This window comes from Myotis lucifugus, unplaced genomic scaffold (assembly GCF_000147115.1).
Source record: "Myotis lucifugus unplaced genomic scaffold, Myoluc2.0 scaffold_41, whole genome shotgun sequence".
Classification (NCBI taxonomy): domain Eukaryota; kingdom Metazoa; phylum Chordata; class Mammalia; order Chiroptera; family Vespertilionidae; genus Myotis; species Myotis lucifugus.
This window is the reverse complement of record NW_005871089.1, coordinates 5825600-5832905: the sequence shown is the minus strand read 5'-3', so window position 1 is coordinate 5832905 and position 7306 is coordinate 5825600. Positions and strand designations below refer to the sequence as shown.

The window sequence follows — 7306 nt, the reverse complement described above, 5'->3', positions numbered from 1 at the left end:
TTGTGTTGTATATCACCTAACTATTTTCTGTAGTTTGAGTTTGATACATTTTTATTTTTACCTTTAACTATCTGATTCACTGTATTTATTAAATATTTGGCTTTAACAGTGAGATTTTTTCCTTTCTCATATTTTCTTATTTCTTGTTATGGCCTTTCCTTTTCTGCTTAAGAAAGACCTTTTAATATTTCTTTTTTTTTAAAAGGGGAGAATGATGATTTTTATTTTTATTTTTTAAAATATATTTTATTGATTTTTTTACAGAGAGGAAGGGAGAGGGATAGAGAGTTAGAAACATCGATGAGAGAGAAACATCAATCAGCTGCCTCCTGCACACTCTGGGGATGTGCCCGCAACCCAGGTACATGCCCTTGACCGGAATGGAACCTGGGACCCTTGACCAGTTAGGGCTAATATTTCTTGTAAACCTGGTTCAATAGTGATGAATTTGTTTAGTTTTTGCTTCTCTGGGAAACTCTTTATCGCTCCTTCAATTCTGAATAATAAACTTGCCAGCTAAATTATTCTGGGTTATAAGTTTCTTTCTTTCAGCACTTGAAAGAAGGCCTGCCACTCCCTTCTGGCCTGTAAAGTTGCTGCTGAGAAATCAGCTGATGGCCTTATGGGGTTTCCTTTATATGTAACTCGTTGTTTTCTTCTTTCTTCCTCCCATTGTCTTTTTATCTTTAACTTTTGCCATTTTAATTACAATGTATCTTGGTATGGGTCTCTTTGAGTTCATCTTTTCTCGGATGGGCAGGGAGTATTCAAAATTAGGCCTTTAATTTTTGGATTGTCACCAAAGGCTACTTGGGATTTCAGGCACATGGTTAAGTGTCAGAGGAAAAGTGGTCGTAGGAGACAGGAGAAGGGCTACATGCAGTGCTGACCATTTCCTTAAGGGAAGGAGAATCAGCCACAGAAGAGAATACGGTTGGTTTTGCTGTGCTAAGTAAAGAAAAGGAAGGGGAGGTCAGCACAGAACCTGGGGTGATTCTTGCACATAGAAGCATCCTGATGGTGGCGGTGATGGCTACAGCCTCTGTGCCTTCCTCACTGACCTCCACAAAGGACTTGTGCATGACCGTGGACAGAAACAGTTATCTCATGGATAACATTTTGGAAAAGTATGCCCTGTCCCACTCAAAGGCATCGACCATGCCCAGAGAGTAAAGGACATCCTCCATGTTGTCATTCTCCTCCAGTTTAAATCTAGAGAGGGCGAAAGCAGGGCCGGGGTGGCAAAGCCTGGCCATGCTGAAGGGACGGGTGGCAGAGGTGCTGGCATGGTAGCAGAGGGCCTGGCATCCCAGCAGAGGTGGAGGAACATCCTGCTCAGGTGATGAGGAGCCCTTTGAGTACCCAGCAAGGAAGGCAGCCGCCCCTGGATGCCTTCATTGTTTGACCACAAGGGCCCATTCTCACCCAGACTTGCAAATTCGAGGACACCTCTCTCTGGAAGATAAGAGCTTCTTTCTCAAGGTCAGAAAAGGGGATTGTAGTGCAGGGAATTCTCAGAAGGAAGGAGCCACATACCTGGAACTGGAGGAACTTGCTTCCTGGGAAGGTGCCTATCTGTTGTGTAGGAGGCAGAATGTCACACTGACTCTTCAAGGGGAGCCTGCAGGAGAAGGAGACCAACACGCAGTATCTCACCCTCTACTACAAGGTACATCGTGCAGTCCTTTCTTTATAAATGAAAAGTAGAAGGCCATTCTACAAGAGAAGGATTCCAGGGGCTTAAAAATGCAAAGATTGATATTAAAAAATCATGTGGAGGAACTCAAGGAATGTTTAGAAGACCGAAAGTCCCCAATGACAAGAACAAAAAGCAACTATTTTTGAACTTTGTTTTTCTTCTCAGTGCTGTTTGCATTGATTTCCCACATGCAGTCCTTTTGCTCAGGATGTCTTGTCTGTCACAGAGGTTGGAAAAGAAACTATCCCAAACAGTCATGGAAATGCTGAAAGAAGGCTTGAGTTTCTCATGTTTGAATTTTCTCTTGTTTGACTGGAAGGGGTTTTTGTATAACTAAAACCTCAGTGCATAAGGGAGACTTAGAAGGAACACATAATTTTGCGGGCGGTCATGAAACAAGATGGCACTTGGGGTTAAGTGGTCATTCTCTGGATTTGACTCCAGACGTGGTAAAGAAGCCTTTGGGGAGTCAGTCACCAGATTCCTCAACGACTTCCTGTAGTGTCTTAGCTCTCATGTCACAGTGAAGCATTAGAAAAGCCTACACTTTTTGTTGATAGAGAGCCAGTTGAAATATCGTTGATAGAGTTTTAGTTTTAGGAAAAATTGGTTTGATTATTAGCTTTATTACTATTAGGTATATGAACGTGGGCAAATCACTTAGCCTCTGAGTCTAGCTTTCTCACAAAATGAGGATATTAAGCTCACCAATTTCTGAGTTTCTAGCTAGTTCTAGAGTTCTATATTTCTACATAGTTGAATTATATGCTGTTGCTGGGAGTATGACTAACATCTTTGAAGCTACTAATTTTATGTCATGCTATAAAGTCCAAAATTGTTGTTTTCAGAATATATTATTTGACCTACAGTATGTCCAAATCAATTTAATAAAATCATCTTATAACAGAAAAAATAAATCTAGGGAGGAACACTTCCACCTCTTCTTCATCCATCACATCTGGCCTCGTCCATAATACGAATTTCTCCTGAATAAGTTATTTTCCACCATTTCCAAATTGACATTTTCATCAGGAAGCACGATGAACATCTTCAGCTCTTTGCCATCATAAGGCAGCACCAGAATTTTGGTGAATATTTCTCCTGTGTAGGTCATATTAAAGGTAGTCATTTGCACAGGTTTCTCCTCATTCTTGCTGACTTTAAGTCGTCTTTCCTTGGTCTGCTGTTTGTTAAACGGATTATCCTAGTTTCCTTAGGAGAACATGGAATTCATGAGAACTAGACAAGTAACTTGACTAACTCAATTTGGAGACAGCAACTCTAATTTTACTTTCTGTCTTGTTAGCCATCTAGGTGTTTATGTGTTTTCTAGCCTCCTTTGTAGCTTTGAAGAAGTTGATCTCTTCCATCTCTGCTTCATAGATTTTGTGGCAGGAAGATGAGTTGAATCATAAGATTTTTTTCTCCAAAGAGCCTGTTGTCAGTTCTAAGTAAGTACTACATGCCAGTCCTGTTGACTTTGGACATATTCACTTCTACCATTACTTTACTTAAAGAAACTGCCTGGACCATCTGGGCTGTGGTGTTTCCCTTTGCCCCCATGAAGAACATGGCCAAGGCAGAGGAGATTCTCATGGGTGAGAAAACACATTTTTTGAGTGATCTTCAGAAGGTTTTTCAAAAGGTATAAGGCAAAAGTACCATTTGCTTCCGACATAGTATTCATGATGGTGAGTCCCAGATGTCAGGAATGCAGTCAGAGTGAGCAGAGCAGGTTCCGAGTTCATCTTGTTGGAAACTCTCTGTTTTTCTGGACTTGGGTGTTTGTTTCCTTTCCCAGGTTAGGAAAGTTTTCAGCCATGATTTTTAAAAATAAAGTTTCTGTTCCTTTCTCCCTTTCTTCTCCTGTTGGAAATCCCTATAATGTGAATGTTTGATGTTGTCCCAGAGGTTCCTTAAACTATCCTCATTTTTTTTAATGTGCCTCAGGCATGAAACAGCTCTGGCCACCAAGACAGGCATCAAGCTAGGATGAACTAAGGACTGCATGTCTGCTCTGCCCCTGATTGATATAAGAGCAACACCACCAATCAGGTGTCTCCTTGCCCATTGCCAGGGGGTTATCCTCATTTTTAAAAATTCATTTTTCTTTTTGCTGCTCTGATTGGTTGATTGGCTTTAGTCTGCTTTCCAGGTCACTGATCCGTTCTTCTGTATTAGCTAATCTGCTATTGATTCCTTCTAATGTATTTTTTATTTCAGTTATTGTATTTTTCAGGTAGGCTTGGTTCTTTATTGTACTTTCTAACTCTGTTGAAGTTCTCCCTAAATTTCTCAATTCCACTCTCAAGTTTGGTGAGCATCCTATGATAATTTCTTTGAATTCTTTTTTTTTCCCTTTGAATTCTTTATCAGGCAAATTACTTATTTCCATTTCCCTAGGATTTTGATTTTGTTTGTTTTTTTCCTGGAGATTTTTCTTGTTCCTTTATTTGAGATTCTTCTGTCTTTTCATTTTGTTTGACTTTCTATGTTTGTTTATATAAATTACACAAAATAGCTACCTCTCCCAGTCTTTAAAAAGTGGTTTTATATAGAAGCAGTCTCTGTATCAGCTAACTGTGCCAGATGGTTTTTGAAGGTTAGTTGGGGCTAAGCAGGTGCCTATGGCACACCAGAGCACTGGCCCACAGAGCCAAAGAGGCTCCAGGTGGGAGGGCCAGGTGTGTGTAGTAATGCCCTGTTGATCCTGCTTGCTGCCTTTGTTCAGGGACAAAATGGGCTTGGGAACATGCTGCAGAGACCTTGCAGGTAGGTCAAAGCACCTGGATAGAGCCCATACCCACCCTATGGAGGTGAAAGGGGACATAAACAATGGTGCTCAGAGGCACTTCTGACCTTGGAGAACTCCTGCAGTCCCTGGAGAGCTCCTGTGGCTCCCAGCCTTCTCTATATAGTCTCTATTTTCTTTGATGTATAGAAAATGGTCTTGTGAAGAAGTAGGCTTTATTTATTTATTTAAAATATATTTTATTGATTTTTAAAAAATATATTTTATTGATTTTCCACAGAGAGGAAGGGAGAGAGATAGAGAGTTAGAAACATCGATGAGAGAGAAACATCGATCAGCTGCCTCCTGCACATCTCCCACTGGGGATGTGCCCGCAACCCAGGTACATGCCCTTGACCGGAATTGATCCTGGGACCTTTCAGTCCGCAGGCCGATGCTCTATCCACTGAGCCAAACTGGTTTTGGCTTTATTGATTTTTTACAGAGAGGAAGGGAGAGGGATAGAGAGTTAGAAACATCGATGAGAGAGAAACATCAATCAGCTGCCTCCTGCACACTCCCCACTGGGGATATGCCTGCAACCAAGGTACATGCCCTTGACCGGAATCAAACCCGGGACCCTTGAGTCCGCAGGCTGACACTCTAAACACTGAGCCAAACCGGTCAGGGCTATTTATTATATATATATATATATATATTGATTTCAGAGAGGAAGAGAGAGGGAGAGACAGAAACATCCGCAAGGAGAGAAAATTATTGATCCAATGCCTCCTGCATGCCCCCTACTGGGGATTAAGCCCCAAACCTGGGCATGTGCCCAAACGGGAATCAAACTGTGACTTTCCTGTTCATAGGTTGACGCTCTATCACCTTGCCACACCAGCTGGGTGTAAACTTTATTTTTTTGGTTATAGAAAAATGAGTGGAAAAGAGAGATTCCAATATATTTGCTCTCCCTGCTCCCAGTTTCCCCTATTATTAACCTCTTGCATTAGTAGGTGCATATGTTAAAATTGATAAAACAGTATTGATACATTTTTATTAACTAAAGTCCATAGTTTACAGTCAGGTTCACTCTTTGTGTTGTACATTTTGGGGGGTTTTGGCCAATGCATAATGCCATGCATCCACCATTATAATATTATATAGAGTGGTTTCGTCACTGCCCTAAAAATCCTCCGAGTTCCACCTGTTCATCTCTCCTTCCTCCCACCCCACCCCACCCTTCTCACTGGTACCCTCACCTCCTGGTAACTTCTGATCTTTTAACCGTATTCATAATTTTGTCTTTTCCAGGATGTCATATAGTTGGAATCATAAAGTAGGTAACCTTTTCAGATCAGCTTCTTTCACTTAGCAATATGCATTTAAAATTGGTCCAGAAAAAACCACAATTTGCTAAGGAGGTTGTGCAATCTCTGGAGGACATAGTTACCATAGGGAATCCTACAGCTCCTCTTCAGAAGGAAAGAAAGAAAGAAAGAAAGGAAGGAAGAAAGGAAGGAAGAAAGAAAGAAAGAAAGAAAGAAAGAAAGAAAGAAAGAAAGAAAGAAAGAAAGAAAGGAAGGAAGGAAGGAAGGAAGGAAGGAAGAGGAAGAGAGAGAGGGAGGGAAGGAGGGAGGGAGGGAGGAAGGAAGAAAGAAAGGAAGGAAGAGGAAGAAAGAGGGAGGGAGAGTGAGAGAGAGAGAGAGAGAGAGAGAGAGAAAGAAAGTTGACCCATATGGGTCTTTTCATGGCTCTGACAGCTCATTTCTTTTTATTGCACACATTTAATTGTATTACTTGCCTTTTATTATTATTTTTATTTAAGAGTTTTATTTTTATTGATTTGGGAGAGAGAGAAAGGAAGGGGGAGGGAGGGAAGGAGGGAGAGAAAGAGAGAAACACACACACACACACACACACACACACAGATTTATTTCATTGGTCAATTCTTGTATGTGTCCTGATGGGGGATTGAACAACCCACAACCTTGGTGTATTGGAATAATGCTCAACCAATTGAACTACTGGGCCAGGGGTGTTACTTGCCATCTAAATATTGTCATAAGACGTAGCTGGTTTGGCTCAGTGGATAGAGTGTCGGCTTGCGGACCAAAGGGTCCAGGTTTGACTCTGGTCAAGGACACATGCCTGGGTTGTGTAAGGGGCATACAGGAGACAGCCAATTAATGATTCTCTCTCATCATTGATGTTTCTATATCTCTTTCCCTCTCCCTTCCTCTCTGAAATCAATACAAATATATCTATTTTTTAAAAGTGTCACATCGGCAATGAAAGCTTGGCCTAGAAGTGATACAACTTTTAAAAAATTGTGGTTAAAATATACGTAACAAAATCTACCATTTAAACTGTTTTAAAGTGTATAGTTCAGTGCATTAAGTACATTCACAGTGTTGTGCAACTATCCCTACTATTCATTTCTAGAATTTGTTAAAAAATATATCTTTATTTTTTATTTTTAGATAGAGGAAGCGAGAGGGATAGAGAGATAGAAACATCAATTGACTGCCTCTTGCACACCCCCTACTGGGGATTGAGATTGCAACCCAGGCATGTGCCCAGACCAGGAATCAAACCAGCGACCTCGAGAGAAACCAAGATGGCGGCATAGGTAGACACCGGAAATTGCTGCCTCACACAACAATATCAAAAATACAACTAAAAGACAAAATGGACATCATCCAGAACCACAGGAAGGCTGGCTGAGTGGAAATTCTACAACTAGAAGGAAAGAGAAAAGCACACTGAGACTCAGATGAGGTGCGGAAGTAAAGTGCAGAGGTACGGAGGCGCACGCAGAAAGGGCTGGCAGCTGAGGACACAGCACACATGGAAAGGGCTGGCAGCTGAGG

At 41.3% G+C, this 7306-nt stretch overlaps 2 pseudogenes; both read right to left on the bottom strand.

Annotated features, from left to right (window-relative positions):
* Positions 1 to 897: 897 nt before the first annotated feature.
* Positions 898 to 3386, bottom strand: LOC102438089 (annotated as a pseudogene).
* A 250-nt stretch (positions 3387 to 3636) lies between these two features.
* LOC111825835 lies at positions 3637 to 3781 on the bottom strand (annotated as a pseudogene).
* Positions 3782 to 7306: the final 3525 nt, after the last annotated feature.